General features: G+C 37.5%; 1 long non-coding RNA gene across 2 annotated transcripts in view; it reads left to right on the top strand.

The window, feature by feature from the left end:
- Positions 1 to 12,663, top strand: part of LOC103138179 (uncharacterized) — a 28,845-nt gene extending 16,182 nt beyond the window's left edge. Inside the window, exons 3-5 of one of the 2 annotated variants that reach the window (XR_001662124.1) lie at positions 10,228 to 10,447; positions 11,425 to 11,486; positions 11,631 to 12,663. This is a non-coding gene — a long non-coding RNA (uncharacterized LOC103138179). Of the gene's footprint in view, positions 1 to 10,227; positions 10,448 to 11,424 lie in introns of both variants that reach the window. The other variant, XR_476243.2, reaches the window with a different exon arrangement.
- The last annotated feature ends 6,308 nt before the right edge of the window (positions 12,664 to 18,971 follow it).

The following is an 18,971-nucleotide window of genomic DNA, read 5'->3' as shown; positions in this document are numbered from 1 at the left end:
CAAGAGAAAGTAATTCTTTTATCATTTTCACACTGACGACATTTTGTAATCCAGTTTTGACAAAGTAACTCATCACCTGTAAAGTTTCAAGATGTAAAGACTCAACATTTTTGCCGCTTCCCGTTTTTATCCCACTGAAATTCCAGATGTGAGGGAATCTTTTTCCAAAGTCTAATTTGAAATGAGATTCTCACAGTTCTATGCAGACGGCTGCCGTTTGTGGAGAGTTTATGCGTTTAAAACATATGCGGTCTGCTGTCTCTCATGTTTCATGTGCTGTGCTCCAAACCTGCTGCTCCCGCCAAGCAACAAAGGCTGATTTCCACTCAGATTTGTCTGTGACACTTTGAAAAAGTGGAGCCATTTATCAACCAGTCTCACAGAGACTGGAGGTGGAACTGTTGGGGAATCTGCTGCTTTGTTGAAAGTATTCAGACCCGCAGCTCTGTTCACAGCAAGTCAGATTGTTTTATGAAATCAGTTTTATTTATTTTTTTTATTTTGAATTCATACTCCTAATTAAATGTGAGACTTGTGTGTGAACAGTTTACAGTTTGAGCAACATAAGCCAATACTATTGTCATGAAATCACGAGACGGAGGAAGCCAAGAAAAGAAAGCACAGCTAATAGCAGCGGCATTTTGTGGAGGGTTGACTGTAGAGGATCTGTTTGGATGTGGAGTCGGAACCAAGAGTGGAGTGATTGTGATGTGATGCACTTCACTGACTCAGACTTCCTTCATAATTTCAGAATGTCACAGAACACTTTGAACCTTTTCTTCAGACTCTTTCATCAAAACACGCATATCCGATGACGTAAAAGCTAAATAAACCTTTCAGACTGCAGTCGTTCCGGAAACTATCGGATGTGTATTTGGTTATTGGAAGTGGTACAAATCGGATTTTTGGAAGAGTGTAAAGATCGGAAATGGGACGTTCAGATTGAAACAAAAAAAATAACATTCAGGTTGCTTTTCACACATTTCTTCCAACACCTACAATGTATTTTATTTTAAGTGATGGGCCAGCACAAAGAAAAGCACAATTTTGAAGTGTACAGAAAATGATAAATAATTTATTAATGCTATTTACATTTATAATATATGTAAATAAATATTCAGAAGTCACACAGTTAACAAACTGTGTAATTTAATCTCAGCATAAGTTTAGGTGTTTTATAAAGAGAACATTAGAGAATAAACATCATCATGAAGACCAAATAACTTTGTGCAAGTTTGACCAACTTAATACCTTTTGTTGGCCGATTTGAACAAAATTTAAGAAAAGTGTAACAATAAAGATGTTCAAACATTTAGTTTAGATGAATATAGCATCATGAGTTTTGCGACAGAAGTGAACGAGTGTCAGTGATCAACATCATCCAGCAAAGCAGTGATAAATCTACATTTGCCCCTTGGTAGTCACAAACAAGCTAGCTAACTAGCACTAGTATATTAGTAGCTAGTTAGCGGTAGCCTCAACTGGCTGAGTGTGACTCAAAGGTTTTCCTGAAAGACAATTTGCACAAGAAAGGCATTAAATTGTCCTGTCACCTCAAAATTTAAAACCAACAATTAACATATTTGAGGCCAATTTACATTTTCTAATGAATTTGAGACATTTTAAGGCCTTAATTTTAGAAACACAAATTGAAGACTTTTTTAAGGATGCTGGGAAACCTTTTAGCAAGGCAACAGCAATCTAAATTGAATTAAGAGTCTGTGGTAAGACTGCAACAAGAATGAGCAACAGTTTTCTAAATAATCCCAGCTGCTGGAGAAATACAGTTTCTCCAGCAGCTCGGGAAACGGCTGGGAAACGCAGCCCCGAGCTGCATTTCCCAGAATCAGCTGGGAAGCGATTCTGCAACGTTTTAATCTCACTTATTCAGACTTTTTCTTGGTCTATCAAATAAAATCCCACAAACAAAAACTGAGCTTTATGTTTTAGCAGTATGAATAATTTAACAAGAGATTTTTACACTGATAAAAATAACTAAAATGTAAAATTTTACACAAAACCATGCAAACCGTGAAATGTTTTATGAGTTAATTTATTGCCCTACTCACCACATTCCTGTGAAGCTAAATACAAAGTGCAACAGGTTCCCCTTTCCAAGACTGGGATGAAGATTTTAAGAAATATTGGACCAGAAATACGGATGGACAGGTCCGAGTTCGGGACGCGTTAGGAAGATTTAACCCGGGCCCAGTGCTGTAATTTCTTCTATTCAATCTGCCACAACTGTGACTGGAGGCTTCGTTAAAGGGTCAGAGATCTGAGATTAACAGAAAAGTGAAGGGGGAGGATTGCATGTAACCCCCCTCCGTCTCACCATCTATAAACTAGCGCCAGCTGTTGCCTCATGCTAAACCCAGCTTAGGAGAAACAGACCTAAAAGGCCTCATTACTAGCTGCTCCTCGGTGAAGCTGCAGCGCCCCCATCGGCTCTGGTGGAGCGCCGACACTGCAGCCCCGAGTTGCATTTCGATTAAACTCCTGAGACACAAATCCCGCTGACGAACAGTGTGAGCTCAGTCAGTTCTCATCAGTCGGACGTGGGCAGCTCAGATGAACCGAACACACAGCAGAAGTGGGATTTAATTTAAAAATGAAGCAACGCTGAAAGGTTCAAAACAATCAATTAAAAATACTGTAACATGATAAGAGCGTCACTATCTTTTGATCTAGAAAGTAGGACATCTTACAAATGTTACTCAAATTGAAATTATGTTGGTAGATGTAGAATCTTGTTTTAGTGCCACTGGGTATTTCCAGGGATTTAGGCTGTCACATTTTTTTCACGAGTCTTCTTGTAATCCCAGACTAACTTCACGATGTTTGTATCAGAGGGGGGTTAGTATGGAGAGGATTAGGGGCACTGGTAAAAAAAAAAAAAAAAAAACTAATAAAAATAAAATGTTTTTTTTTTTAGAGTTCTGACTTTGATCTCAAAATTCTGACTTTATTTCTCACAATTCTGACTTAAAAATCTGAATTATGACTTTAATCTCAGAATTCCATTTTTTTTCCTCAGGATTTGGACTTTCATGTCAGAACTCTAATTTTAATCTCAGAATTTTTAATCTCAAATTTCCGTCTCTTTTCTTATAATTCTGATTCTATTCCTAGTCAGAATTCTGTTTTTTTTTTTGTTTTGGTTTTTTTCAGAGACCCTAATTTTCTTGTACAGGTTAGACCATCAGTCTGCAGGAATAAAAAGTGGAGAGACAGAACATGGAGTGAAAGCATTTCACCCAGTTGGGAGTAAAAGCACGAAGCGGAGCGGTTGGGCGGCTGTGGGAGGGGGCGGCCGTGGATGGGACCGGCGATCGGAAAGCATGTGACAGTTTGGGGGTGAGGAAAGGGCCCGTGGGATAGACGCATTGCGAGTTCAGGCAGGGGTTAGTGTGGCAGGAGGCGGGAGCCGCTGACTCCGCTCCACCATCATGGCCGCCACCTTCATCAGTTCGCCAACGCCGTCTCACAAATCGCCAACCGTAAACTCTCTGTGAACCCGGACGAGTCTGACGTCGTCGCCAAGGGATCCGGAGGTTTTTAGGTTAAAATCGCCCCAAAAACTCGAGGTGAACCAGAGGTCGTACCAACCTGAAACATCAGCCTGAGTCAGTTTCATAAACCTCTGAAATAATTGATAAGATATAAAACAGATTTAGTATTTATTTATATAATCACATTGACTGCATTTGGTATATATGATAATTTTTTGTAAAATCTAAAGATATTTATAGTAAAATGTTCAATATGTAACCACTATCTACATGCATGCAAATATTAACATATTTAAATGGTACATAAGTAATGAATATTTTTATGATTTCCTTTTGAGAAATAGACGTTTTGGACACTAAAGTCTCAATTTCACACAATTCTAGATGTTTAAAATCTGTTAAATAATTTTTTAATATTTAGAATAAAATGTACAGTGCAAAAAGCAGAAAATAAAATGTATCATAGTAAACATTATTGTAAAAATATACAATAACTTTTATTGTACATAACAAAATGTACATATTTTAAAAATAGATATTAAATATATATGTAACCGCTATCTACACATGTACATATTATTACTTAGTTATCAAAGAACGATACATAAAAAGTACATACACTATTTTAATTTGAAAATGATTTTATATAATTTTTTTCTGAATAACTGGATCACAAAATATTTAAAATTATTTTCTATGTGTGTTTTTCTATTTAAACAATTACAAAAATTATTTTCTTTTGTAAAAACAGTAAAAAATGCTTTTGAAAAGCTTCACTATTTTTTACCTTTTTTACCATATTTTATCCATATGTAAACTTAATTTGTTGCTTTAAAATCAGATAATATTTATAATTTTATCAAATTATTAAAACAGAAGACCCATCTGATTTAAAATCCTGCAGCTGTTCAATAATGGTTTAATTTCCAGCTTTATTCTTAAACATAACCTGAATGTTTTATGGTTTATTTCTGGAAATGTTTTTATGAATGTAATAAAAACAAAACATTACTAATAAACAAATAAACATTTCTTTTTCAGAATCCAGCTGGCAGAATTTGGGTGAATTAATGTGATATTTAAAAAGCCTTTAAACGTTTAGATTTGTTGAACGCAGCTCGGTGGGTTGGGGGGTCGGAGTGTTTTTGGAGTGCAGATGAATCCCTGAATTTAGCTTCAATAATCTCCTGAATACGGAGCAGCGGCCTCGTCCAATCACGCGGCTCGTCTGCTCTGCTCCCACAGATACAAGCGAGTTCACGTCGAGTTCATCATGGCCGCTGCCCTGGTGAAAGATCGACTGAATCTGACCGCACCGCGTTGACCGCGCTGAACCTTTCTGTTTCGCCGCTCGGCTTGTTTCTGTTGCTTCTTCGTACCTGTTGACATGAAAAACGCTGCTGTAGGCGTCTGGGTCATTTTCTGCTTCCCACACATCTCACCACTTCTGCCTCTTTTGCTTATCTCTGTCTCCTCTTCCTGATCCATTAAAAATACTTATGCACTCAGAAACAGGCGGTTTGATCTGTGTGTCCTGCTTTGGGATGCAGAGTTTGACTGGACGCCATCAGCAGGGCGCCAGCGAGCCTCCTATTTTAAATTAGAGCCATCAATCAGGACAGTCCTACATTGCACGCCACAGGAGACAATCATATTCCACAGCGACCCCTCTGTGACCTCTGGACGATGCGGGAACATGTGATGTGGCAGCAGGACAGGGGACCTGCGTGGACAGCGTCTCCGTCCCCTGAGAGCTTTAAACGGCCGACACCACGGAGGCAAGCGGCCGTGAAGGAGACGGGCTGCCAGCCGACCTTTCACCTCCGCGTGTCGAGCCGGGACCGTGGCATTGTCTCCAAACCGAGCCGCCATGCATTGACGTGACATCATCAGGGACTGACTGACTGAATTCAGAAAGTTTTTCCCTTTTGAACACTTTCACACTTCATTAACAAACACCTCTAGGCGAAATCTGTGCAAGATGTCTGACTCTTCTTGAAAAAAGAAGCCATCCAGTTATCTAGCAGTAATGCAGAACTGTACTTATTTATTAGCTTCGTTCTTTTACAGTCTAATATGAATATATAGACAAAAGTTTTGAATGAAAAATAGTTGGAAGACAAACATCCATATAGTCTACCCCTTCTCTCTAAGTAACTAATTAGTGATTTAAATCATGATCAAAAAGTAGATTTCTAAGTGAAAATGTTATTTTAGATAAAACTGTCTGGTTATTCAGGGCTGCGTTTATATAGCAAGAGAAATATATTTGAGACCAGACTTAAAAATATTGAAAAATGACAAATGATTTCATGCCTCAGTAACAAACAGCTTAGAGCGTTCATGAAAGAAATAAACAGGACACCCAAATATCAACCATTAATATTTAATTCATTTACAGTTTAATATGAACATGTATGTTGATGTAAACTAAAGTTTTGAGTGAAACTTTAGAAGTTCCTAAAAAAGGACCTTAAATTATTACTAGAAGTTTATTTTTAAACAATAATGTTTTTATCAGACAGTTCTGATGAATAATCAGAACTGTCTGATTATTCATGGCTACATTTTGAACAGAGGTAAAAATATTGAGAAATAGCGAACGCTTTCATGCTTCATTAATAAACACCTGTGAGTGTAATCTGTGCAAACATGAAAAAATAAACTGGAGCACTCAAATATGAAGCAGCATAAAGAATTTATTTCCTTCATTTACAATTTAAAATGAACATGTTGATTTAAACAAAAGTTTTGAATTAAAATTAGAAGAAGTCCTATACAGTTTACCCCTTTGCTCAAAAATCTATTTGTTTCACCATAAACAACTAAGCATTGCTGACTTAAATTATGATTTTTCTAAAATATATTTATTTTGGATATAACGTTCTCATAATTCAGGGCTGTATTTACATAGCAAGAAAAATACATTGTTGGTAAAACGGAAACAAGAGGTAAAAATATTGCAACATAACATTTAAAACAAATTTTTGACTGTCTGTAATTTGAAATTGGATAATTTGTAATAATAAAATAAAAAACACTTGAACTTATATTTTAAGACCTCAGATTTTCTGCTTAGACTTTGCAAAACTCAGCAAAAAAGTGATATAACAACAAATATAATATGTATTCCTGTCAAAATTCCCCCAGACATACCTTAGGAATAACTCGAATTTTAAACAGCAGAAATACATACAGCCTTTGCCCTCAGTCCATGTATTTTTAATTATGTTTTGTGTGGTGATTTGTATGTGTGCTACTCACATTCATTTCCTGTTTCTACAAAAAAAAAAAAAAAAAAAAAAAATTCCCAGACAGACATAAAGTTTTCCCCAACACAAACTCCAGACTTTACATAAAATCCGGATTCATGCGTCGCATAAAGAAGCGACGACTTCGGGCAACAGCAACATGAAACTTTTAAAAAGTTTGAGCTGCGATCTCGTTCACAGCTGATAAAACCCCGCTGAATGTTAAAGGAAATCAAATCTGACTGAGAATCACTGTTCGCCACAAACAAACCAGGAGAATGAATTGTATCTGACAGTGTTCGTTCATGATATGGAAGTAATTCACTTCTCAATAGGCGCCCAAGTTTTCCACTAAAGCATAGTGTGCTCGAGTGGAGAAGCTCAATGGAGTTTAATGAGTGATTTTCAGTAAGTATGTGGGCCAACAGGGCTGACGGAGACGCCATTGTCTTTATTTCTGAGGATTCTGTCATCGGATCTGTATCAAGGTGGACGACGAGTTGGCTGCAGCGCCAGGCTGCTATGTAGGTTAGCGCCACAAAAGCTCTTTAATCCAGAGTGGAAATAAATAAATAAAAGTGTTTGGGGAGAGGTGAGTGCTCGGTCAGCTTGTCTGCACAGCGCCCCCAACACACACACACACACACACACACACACTCTGCTTTGGTTGTGTCATAACCGAGTGCCGCCATTAGGCCTCTGCTGATTTTAATGTGGAGCGAGTGTGCCGTCTACCGAACAAACCGGGCGCCGGCGAGAAGCCGCGAGCCGAACCGCCTCCTGATACCCGCAAATTTAAAAAGCAGAAACACAAACGTGGGTCCGATCTGCCGACCCCGGGACCAACGCATCACAAAGGTCACGGTAAATGTCTGAACAGCTGCAAAAAACAGAAAAATTACAGGAAAATGTATCAAGTTTGAATCTAGGCCACATGCTAGAGCACATTAATAATTAATGAGACTCATGAAACAAACAGTTCTGCTAAAGGAAGAACTAAGTAAAAAAGATCTGCTCTTTTTTACTTAAAATACTTTACTGTGAAAACATAAATGTTATTTTATATTTTATAGAAAAGCAGATGTGCACTAATAAAGTTTATTGCAAACGACTGAAATACCAGTCATGATACATTTCATTTCTATATACACACATAATTGCTTTTAGTTATAAGTATTGTTTAATTTGAACATGATGGATTTAATTCAGTCGTGTTTTTATTTTTGTTTTAAATTAAAATAAAAAGATAAAATGTAAATTTTGAAGATTTTAGGTGTATTTCATCTGTGTTGAATATGTTTTTTTTTTTTTCAATATTCTGTATTTGATCTTCTGTGGCTTGTTGCTGTGTAACTCAGGTATATTTAAATAATAAAAATGCCTTTCTTCTTCTTGATTTTTTATTTTTTTTAACAAATTTCAAAGTTCGCCCGGCAGAAAAATCAGAGCTGACAGTTTTGCAAATCACAGCATACATAACCTAAGCTGGCGCCGCTCGTTTTACTCCACATTCCACGCCGCTCAGCAGCCATGCTTCTCCATGACCTGCTCTTTCTCCACAATGACAGTTTGGAGCCAAATACCAAAGGTGGATTTTTAAAGGTGTCCACCTGTAGAATCTCTGGTCTAGTCCAAACACGGCGCAGGGCCAGAGCCGTCGTTGGTATGGCGAACGAGGCCGGGAAAGCACCGGAGTCGGAGAACGTCCTGCTGGGGAAAACGCAGAGCAGCTGTCTGCCGGCTGAAATGCAACACGCCGGCCTCTGAGTGCTTCACCTTCTCTGGTCCCCAGAACCCGCGGCAGAGAAACATCCACAGGTGGATTTGATTTGTGCGATCGTTTCTCCTCTGCCACCGCGTTCAGCACGACTTTGTCTGTGACCTCATGGCGACTCAACACTCCAACACCGAAGGACAAACTCAGAGTTTAGAGATGGGAAAGAATAAAAAACACAAATGTGCATTTTTCCTCCTCCATTTGAGTTTCTTTTTCTTCTGCCTTGAAGATAAATGTTTAATGCAAGGTGACATTCAAGTGCGCAGCGTTTCCACAAGCTGCATTTATAAATAAATGTAAGGTCAGAGCAGCATCAGGAAACAGTCTATAAAACTGCTGCAATAATTCATGAAGAAATGTTTAGTAAAGCAAAAATAAACATGCAATTCAGTTTCTCTTGTAGTCTATTATTTTTATTTAAGTTCTCGCAACATTTATAATTTATTAATATTTTATTTCTTTTTAAGTTGTTTATCAAGGAATGTATCGGTTTATGTTTTAAGAATATTCCTATTTAAAATTCCAGATTTTATTATTATTCAGGTTTACAGTTTATTATCTTCACATTTTATTCTAATAATTTCACATTTCTTATACGGTATTTCCTCACTAATCTAATCCACATGATTACATTTCTAAAGTTGCGTTTTCTCTACAGTTGATTTTTTTCTCACTTTTAGTTACGATCAATATTTACCTTATTTGTTCATTTAAATCATTTTATTATGTTTCTCTGTCTGATTTCTAACCTCTGTCTTGTGATCTTACATTTTTAAATATTTTTGTGACAGAAAATGAGCAGAGTTGGAATTGAATTTATTTTTGCCATTTCATTCCAAAATGTCAAAAACCCGAGAGAAAAAAATTACCTGAAAATTCTCAGAACGTTGATATTTATTTTATTTTATCCAATAGATTAAAAAATATTTTATTTTTGCTTGGATTTGAAAATATTTGTATGTCAATGTTAAGTTAATATTTTAGTGTCAAATTTGTGTAAAAAATATTTTGAAAACATAATTCAACGATGGTGCATGGGTTTAACTTGTCAATTACAATTAATAACACTCTGAACTCATTTAAAATTCTCCTAAAGTATAAAAATATAAATACCTTGTGTTCATATTGGACATAAAATATAAGATAAAGCAAAGCTCACAAGTTAAAACAGAAAACACTCATTTGAAACTGCAACTAACCACAAATAAACTAATCTTTAAATTTAAACTTAATTTCATCATGTTATGAATATATATTCCCATTTTTTACTTTTAATTATGGATACATTTCTATACTGTTTTAGATGGATTTCTTTCATTTTTATTTTTCCACATTTGCTGTGGATATGTTTATTTTTCACTCTTGTTTTAATCCTAAGTTTAAAATCGCAGTAGATGCTCTAAACTAGATCTGAATAAAGCATCAGCAGTTTTACTTTGTGAAGTTATAGTTTCAGAATTTGTCAAGGATTTTTGCCTGTTTTACGACGAGATGCTTAATAAACTGAGATGACTTGATAATGCGACTCTGTGCTGAAACACTGGACATGATTAGAGTTAACCAGCGAGGAGGAGCAGGACGTTTCCGATGCAGATAACATGCAAATTGTATCCAGGCTGTTTTGTAACACTGCATTTCTATTTTTCACCTCTAATGACATTATTTGCCCTGTCTGTGCTCTTTACAGTGGGCTGCACCTCATGCTAATCCGAGTAAACAAGTCCGATCGCCCGCAGTGACCAGACTCAGCTTCACCTGGTTATATAACGGGAATACGACCATTCGGACTAAAACCAAAGAAAGTTGGACGTCTTTAGAGAGACGCTGGCCTACAGCTGAAGGGCCGCCGCTCTGCAGCACACGCTGCCCTACATACACTCTGACTGAACTTTCCTATCCAATGCTTGGTGCGTATTCCTCCAAATATAATAAAAAAATGAATCCAAGCTAATGGCCAGAGTTTATATTTTCCACGCTGTCTCTGCGCAGCTCTGCAGAAACACAATAGCATGCAATCATGTAGGTAGGGCTCCATTTGCCTGATGATAATTGCCAACCTTTGCTCATCAGGATGCTCGACTGGCTCACCCGCAGCACGGATCATGTTCTGCTGCTGACAAACATCTGACTTCTGACCTCAGCTTCTATCCGCCCTCTCATCTTCTTCTGGTGGTGACTAATGGTGAATCATAATGACGGTCTGCAAAAGGCTGAAATTTAAGCGTTAGAGCTCCGTATGTGTGTAACCGCGTATTCCCAAGGTTAAATAAAGTTTGGCTGAACTTCAAAGCAGTCCTGATGGTAACGTTAGCAACAAAAGGAAGAGAAAAATCTGTAGTTTGATCATTGAAAAATTATACATTTTATGTTTAGGTCACTCAAAACATAGTGTGGAGGTATGAGTGATCAGGAAGGAATCTGGAAAGTAATATTGCCACACATTTACACGTATTGTTTTGTGACGGTTCGAGAAACAACCGTGCTTCAGTATAAAGTATTCATGTATAAAATGCAATATCTCTTAAGATTATATGTAATTCTGAAGTTGCAGTGATGAGAAACAGTCAGAGCTTTTTACGAGTCACTTCAGGTTCAATTGGTACTCTGCGTTTTTATGTCCTTTAAATAGAAAAAGTCGCATTTATGTATTCTGGAACGTCTTTAGCGACTTATCCAGCTGGATAGAGGAGCGGATAAACCGAGGGGAAAAAGACGAGGGACGGATTCCAAAGTTCACTGCAGAAAATAGGTCAGCCGGTGTTAATGTGCTTGAACTTTTGACCTGACGGGAGTGCAGCTAGTAGCTGAACAACAGACTCCTCTGACTGCTGGAACCCAACCACCGTCTCCTGATCCAGAATTAAAGATTCTGCCTTAATTTCAGGGAGGAAGTGGCGAAAAAGCAGCCGAGTCACGAGGACGCTAAAAGGAATCCACAAGAAGCTTGTAGGTATTTACTTTGTATTTTCAAAGCTAAATGTTCCATAATCTCTTTCAGATTTTCTGTCGTAACCCAGAGGTTTTTTTTCTCCCCCTTCGGTTGTTTGCGTCACGTCTTTACGCCGCCTCTGACCTCATTTCTGTCTGCAGCAAACCTCCATTTAACAGGGCAAGCGGCTGCTCTCTGCTGTGTACACAAGAAACAAGATGGCGGCGTACAGTACCTTACGTTCTGTTCGTCTCTTTCACTTCGCTTTGCTTTTCATTAAGGCCGCCAAGTTGCTGTTTCTGTGAGTTTTTAACTCCGCGCCTTTCTCCAGATCGTTGGACATTTCTCCGTAACAACATCGAAATGACGAGAATGAAAACTCAACCGTTCTGCAAATGAAATAATTTGACAAAAATGAGCTCTGGTAGCGTGTTCCTCTCCTGTGTTTCTCTCGCTGTGAGTTTTTTTGTCTTTTCCAGCCCCCTGTTCTCTGCAGCAGGGCTCATAATATCAGATTGCACAGCCGGTCTTCGCCAAATGTGAATTTTATACTCTAGTGAACACAGGCTTTACACTTTCATTAGCTCACATTCTCCTCAGCAGTGCAAATGCCATGTCGCTGGTTGGGGAGGGGGAGGGGAGCGTTTTCACTGCGCCTCACATGGCGGCGCAGGACTGCAGGGCGGGACGGGGAAAGCATCCGGATCGGACGCTTTCCCCCCGGGGTACGGAGGCTGCATCCCAGCCGCTCAGAAAGGGACCGCTAATGCAGAATCTACCTCACTGAGCACATATGGACGATGTGCAAACGATGAAAGCAGAAATACCAAACTGTTGTTGTGACAGGATGAATTTCTATTCACAGATCGTGTGTGTGTCATGAACAAACTATATTAGTGCTGAGGATTTAATGCAGACCTTATTAATGGACTGATATTCTCCTTGGGACACGTTTACTTTTGAATGAAATGGTGAGGAATATTAGTAAACTATGAGGAAAATTAATGGAGTTTTAATGCAGTTACATATGAAATTTGAACAACGGGGATTCATATGTTTGATAATGTCCAAAACCTAAAGACACTAATTTAACACCAAGCGGTGTTAAGTGTATTATGGGATGTTTAATGGCTAAATGTTGCCTGGGGTTGAAAACAGATTGTTTCTATAGAATTAAAGGAATTTTTCCTCCTCGCTGGTTTTATGCTATTTTTTGTTTTTGTCACACTTCCATGTTTCAGATTATCAAACTAATGTTGAATCCAAAATGACCTGAGAACAGCAGACCTTCTGTAAGTTCAGTTTGGTAGTCACCTGTGGAATTAACTCCAAATTATATGTAGAAATGTTGCCAATTCATGGGGTTTTTTGTAAAATAAAAAAAGAAAATCCAGCTTTGGACTCGATGTTAAATTTACTGGCGTTTCCAAAGCAGCCAATCAGAAACCACCATTAATTCTTCTTGGCACTGATTGGCTGAATCCCAAAGAGTGAAGATCAGAAGACAGTTCATGTTAGCTTCTGCGGTAGAGGCAATACAGTTTCCACTGTGCATGTTAACACACATTAAGGTATATTTGGTGTATAAATGTATGTAGAGAAGCCTCAAGAGTTCATCTGGTGGTTTTCACAAAGCTGATTAACGGCAGACCTGAATCATCAAGCATTTCCTTGAGTAGCAGCTGTACAACAACATGAAGTAGGCAAACAGATATGAAAAAGGAACAAATCATACTCCAAGCTAAAGAATGTGGAGAACAGATGAGGAGTCTGACCAGTGACATTTCAGTCTGGAAAAGGTTTCAAAGGTTTCCTAAGGTTTAGGAACTCCACTGAATGGAAGTGAGAGATGATATCTGCAAAGGAGACATTATTGAACTACGAGCAACAATTAATCCAGAATTCCTCCACAGCAAAGTTAAAGAATCATAAGTCGTGTTTCAACTACAAATATGTGCAAAACTTACACATATTAAGTAAGTTTAATACTTACTTAATAAGTAGTACTTACTTAATATTAAGTAATAATATTACTGAAGTTATACTAAAGTTATAAAAACACAATTTCAAAATTGCAGTGTTCTCGTTATACAAGTTATTAAAAACATACCACACCTTCATCGTCCTCAAACCACTTCCTGTCGTCGTCTTCATCATTTCCACCAGTAGTAACATCCGGTTGTTGATCATGTGACTCGATGTGAAAAAAGTCTTTCTGTAGCAGTTTTGTGAAATGCGCTGTTTTCAGTACAGCCGATAGACCGCCTCACAGCGCTAAAACATTTTAGAGATAAACATGAGTTTTTTTAAGCAAATTCATTTTTGTAAGTGCAATTTGTGCAGTTGTTTTACCATATAACAGTTGAGAGCTTGATGTTGCTACCAAAAGCATCTGATGTTTACAATTCAGTTTTCAAACAGGTTAGTTTGGACAACTTTTTCTTCCCCAAATTTATAAAATCATCCTCTGAAAATAGCAGCTTGTGTTTCGTCAGGTGACTGATAATAAAACTGGTTTGATTTTATAAAAAAGCAAAAATAGAACCAATGTGAAGTGGACTTTTTTTACTTTACAGCAGTCAATATACCTGTCAATAATTAATCTAATAATTAAGGAACGTTTTCAAACTATTTTATTTTTTCTTTAAATGTATCTAACTATGTCTTCCTAAAAGTTTTAGATTTGCTCGTGGCATCAAGCTCCATATTTCTAAATAATTTATTTGAAACTTGTTTTGCTAACTTAATACTAAAGATTGATGCACTTTTTGCATCTTAATAATTCATCATTTCATTTTTATGCTGCTGGAAAGACATTTATAATGAATGTAAGGGAACATCTAATTACCGTCTGAATCCAGACACTCTCCCAGCCGACAGTGCTAATTAAATTGCACACTCACTTCTGTTTTGTATTTCTCATTCAGTCAGACGATTTGTTGAGGAACGGAGAACCTCCAGCTGCCAGAATTAAACTCTAACCAAGCAACTCATACTTTGCAATGTGTGACAAATCGTGCTCTGTACTGCTCCATGAAAAACAACTTATGAATGTATAATAAATATTAGATAAAGCTGTGGTCACTGAATCAGGACCAACATCTGAACCTTTCATTGACTAATCTTTATTTTAACCATAAGAAATGGAGGACAGCCCGCTATATTCCCACCTCTGTCTCATTTCTCCCTCATATTATATTATTAATATCAGTTATGTAAGGATTAATGTAACTACAAATCAACTTTTACCAATTAGTTTAATTTTAAGACCATTTCTTCACCAAAAGTTAGTCGTTATTACCCAAAGAGTTCCTGTTTATCAATTATTGTAAAATATCTAATTTAAGTTGCAGACTAAACTCTGAACCTTTAAGAAAATCTGCTGTGTTTTTGTTGGTTTCAGTTTCTATGCACCACAAATCTGGAACAAACATCCAAAAAAACTGCAAAACAGCCGAAACACTGAGTTCATTTGGAAATGAAACCCTTCGATGTTCGTTTCAGGTCCAGTAGGCCGACTTCACCACAGACACATTCAGGTTTATAATGTAATAAATAACCGTAGCTCCCAATGAGAAGTTAGCAGCAGGTAATATTTGTAAAATTAAACATAGCTAAAATGGACAACATTAATAATAACACATACAAAACACAAAAACACTGCATATGATTAAATTTGCCAAGAAAAGGCAACAGAAAAAGGGGGCGGAGCTGACAGTCGGTGGTTACTATGGTAACCACCGACTGTTACCATGGTAACCACCAACTGCCAAGCGCAGCTAACAGAAACTTTGAACAAGTTTGGACAAACTTCATGCCTCGTTAAGATGAAACCGTGTTACAGATAAACGCTAAAGACAAAAAGCTCAGAGTAGAGTTTTAAAGAGAAGATCGTTGAGATAGAAATGAAAGCAGATGTTAAATCATTCTCAAAATGTTTGACAAAAACACGAGAATAGAAACTTTTCCTGTTTAATAATCTGTTCTGCCGTAAGTGTTTAATAGTGATTGATGGTTAAAAATGGGAACCGTTGATGTTTATTGTTTCACTTTAAGAACAAACCAATCTGTGTGGTTTGGTGGTCGATGTATAAATACCAGAGCAAAAAAGAAACAGTAATTTCTGATCAGTTTGAACAGTTTAGAGGAAAACCGTAAAGGATAAATCTGCCGTTTTCTGTGCCGGACTGAATGTTTGATTTAGAGAAATATTTACTATGTCCAGCTTTGCACATGCTGCTTTCAATCCCTGTCCAAGCAAGCCTAAAAAAATGAGAAAATTTAATTATCTTTACCTAATGAAGCAATGCAGATCCATCTGAAACAATTTCACTCATAGTTACACAGCTTATCTCAATCCTGACTGTGGAGAAACGGGACAGTAAAGCTTCGGCGTTTCTGCGTCGCCTCATTAAAACCCGCTTTGCCCTCTGGAATACTCTATTTTTTTGGCTCTATTTTCATATGTTTCCTGCCTAAATTGCTTACTTGTGTTAATGCATTGAAATGTAGTGATAATTACAAAAGTGAAGTTTGCGGATCATTGAATGGAGGAACGGCAGAGAGGAATGCAAATGGTTAGTGTCAGTGCTGCCCCAGAGAGATGAAAGCAAATGCTGGACGTGTCCGAAACCATTAGGGTAAGAGGCGCCGTTCGGCCCGAACCCCCCGCCTCCACCCAGCACCGCCCGGTCCGCTCCAGCAGACATGGACCACAGAAAATAGTGCCTTGCACAGAGCTGCCTTCAGAGAATTAACTTCCACACACTGAGAAAACACCAAATCCTACCAAGCATTTTTGGTCTAGTTTTTAGTGCAAATGTCTCAGCAGACTTGAAATATGTAAACTTTGTTTTAAGTCAAGAACTCCTTAATTTTGATGAAATAGTACCATTGGCAGGTAATTTTACTTTTGACATGGGGAAAACGTGAAATTATCTGCCAATGGAACTAGTATTTCTCACCAATATTACGGAGTTACTGGTTTAGAACGAGCCCTTGCGTGTTGCTGTGAAGTCGCCTCTGTCTTATTCCAAGTGAGCTAAGATATTTGCAGTGGAAATTGGCAGTATTGTGTGTTTTTGCGGCTGTGAGGAAGTGCAACGTTGGGTACGTGTGTGACTTTTTGCACCGCCATGTTTCCAATTAGCCGCCCGCTGGACTGTGGCGGCGAGGGGATGATCTAACGAGATGGTGACATCTCCTGGGGGAGCCAGTGGCTGACGGCGTCGGGTTTTCATCGCTGACCTCTCCTGCATGCGAACACGCTTCGACAGGAAAACCTCCCGAATTCAGCGGAGAGGACGGGGAATGTTGTGACATGGGATGTTTGGGGACTGCTGGGGCGAGACGGATATTAGCCACTTCTTTGTTAAGGTTTGTGTCCTTCTGATTCTGTTGTTGTTCTTCGCTCGATGAAGTAGAAAGAGGAGCAGGTTCATGCAGAGGACAGCGGTTACAGATGTGGAGATGGAAACATCTTCAGGGCACAGGCTGACCCGTCACTGTCGCTTCCCTGGAGTGGATCCGATGAGTGAGTGAGTGAGTGAGTGAGTGCGGCCGTCCTTCTTTCTTCCAACTGAAACTTTCGTCACTGTGGGTTCCTCGGTCCTGGCCTCGCCGGGTCGGGCTTGGCCCCGCCCATTACGCCACCCCTCCCCACTGCCGCCCCGCCGCACACACAAACACAAACACAGAGTCCATTGTCAGCAGTGCCGAAAGCAGATTTGCTCTTTAAACTAATGGCCCGTTATGTGAAACAGACCTGATTACTGCCTGACAGAAGGAATTAAGGCCATCCAGCGCCAAACGAGCGCGCAGCATTCATGACCTGGCACAACCACTTAGAGCGAATTTTTATTTATCCTGGGCCTAGTAAACATGAATTCAGAGAAAAGAAACAATAAACTTGACTTTGGTGCTTTGTCATATCGATTCGACTTCTTCTAAAGGATCGGCTGTAATTTAACAAATTAAGAACGACAAACGGGGACGGGGGAAGACGGACGTTTTCCATAAAATTCAGCCCGTGAAACGCACAGGGGGATTTTATCTGCTTCCTCTGGTGATAACCTTCGTTTAAAACGAGGGCAAACCAAACATTTTAGCTTTTAACTTTAAATTATCTTCATCTAAGTAATGGGAAAGAGGAAAGTCTCCAGAAGGACACTTTAATGCGTCACTTTTTATTGTTTTTTATCCTTTTTGAGATGAGATGTGTTAAAATAATTTTTTTTTTTGTATGATTGATGTGACTCACATTGACTGAATTGAACTGAACTTATTCTTCATTAAATACTGTTTATTATTATTGATTTAAACAAAATTGAATTACAAGTATTCTATAGTAAAAAATAAAAATTATGAATTTAAGTTCAGTAAATTATAAATTCCTTCATCCTTTGAATCCCTACATTCTGAGTTTCCCCAAATTTTCAGATAAAAATATATTTTTTACTCCATTTTTTATCATGTAAATAAAAATTTACATCAAGTTTCCAGTTTAATTCCTGAACTTAACTTTTCCTATTAAAACATAAAAAACTCACACAACCACCATACACTGTAAAACTTATCTTTATTTTCACCCAAGAGAAAACTACCAATTAAATTAAAAAAAAACTGTGATTAATTCTGTTTGTGAATATAAAGGTTTGAAAATAGTCAAACAAAAATCTTTAATTCTTAATCTGTTAGCTCAAGTATAAAGTCTTTATTACCTGAGGGCAGATTTGAAGTCATGGTGCAAAATTCAATTTATTTAAAATTTTAAATACTTTTTAAGGAGTTTATTTTAGGGTATCTGATTTTTAGCTTTTATAAAATGGCATAAAGAATAAACCCTGAAGACTACAACATAATTTCCATATTCAGTTTTCTTAGTTTTTATTTTGTTTTTCAACGTTAGACCGTTTTTTGACAGTTAACACATTTAAAACCAGTTTTCATTTATCAGAAACCGTAAACATTAACAAGCTGCAGATACTTTTTCCTCTAAATGGCTCAAACTTTTCCACAATGTTTTTTTTATAGCTTTCAGTTACAGATTTTTTACTTGTCGTAAAAATGTATTAATTATTTCTTTATATTAAACTATGTATATGGCATATTTTTATTTTAATATTAGTTTTTTTTTGTTTGTTTTTTTAAATCGCAATCTAAGTACTGTGGAGTAATTTTAGTCTCTTTGCTCATTATTTATGAAACTTTGTTATAAATTAAAAATGTCACCATTTCATTAACAAACATTAACAGAGTTTTTACAGCTCATAATTTCTTCGTATAAAACGTCTCAGCTTTTTGTCTACCTGCCATAAACTGCAGTTTTTTTGTTAAACATTTTCCTAAAATTAAATCCTTCATTTGCATCTTAAGCCGTGCGGTTAAAAATAATTGAGGATGAACTGAGTGACGAGAATTCAGCTGGTTGAATTAATTGCATGTATTTAATATTTAACGTCATTTATGGAGTAATTTGTTCACAACGGACTCTGTTACAGAGA

Source organism: Poecilia formosa, unplaced genomic scaffold (genome assembly GCF_000485575.1).
Source record: "Poecilia formosa unplaced genomic scaffold, Poecilia_formosa-5.1.2 Scaffold47, whole genome shotgun sequence".
Taxonomy (NCBI): Eukaryota; Metazoa; Chordata; class Actinopteri; order Cyprinodontiformes; family Poeciliidae; genus Poecilia; species Poecilia formosa.
Note: the sequence above shows the minus strand (reverse complement) of the source record. Positions and strands in the feature narration are given on the sequence as shown.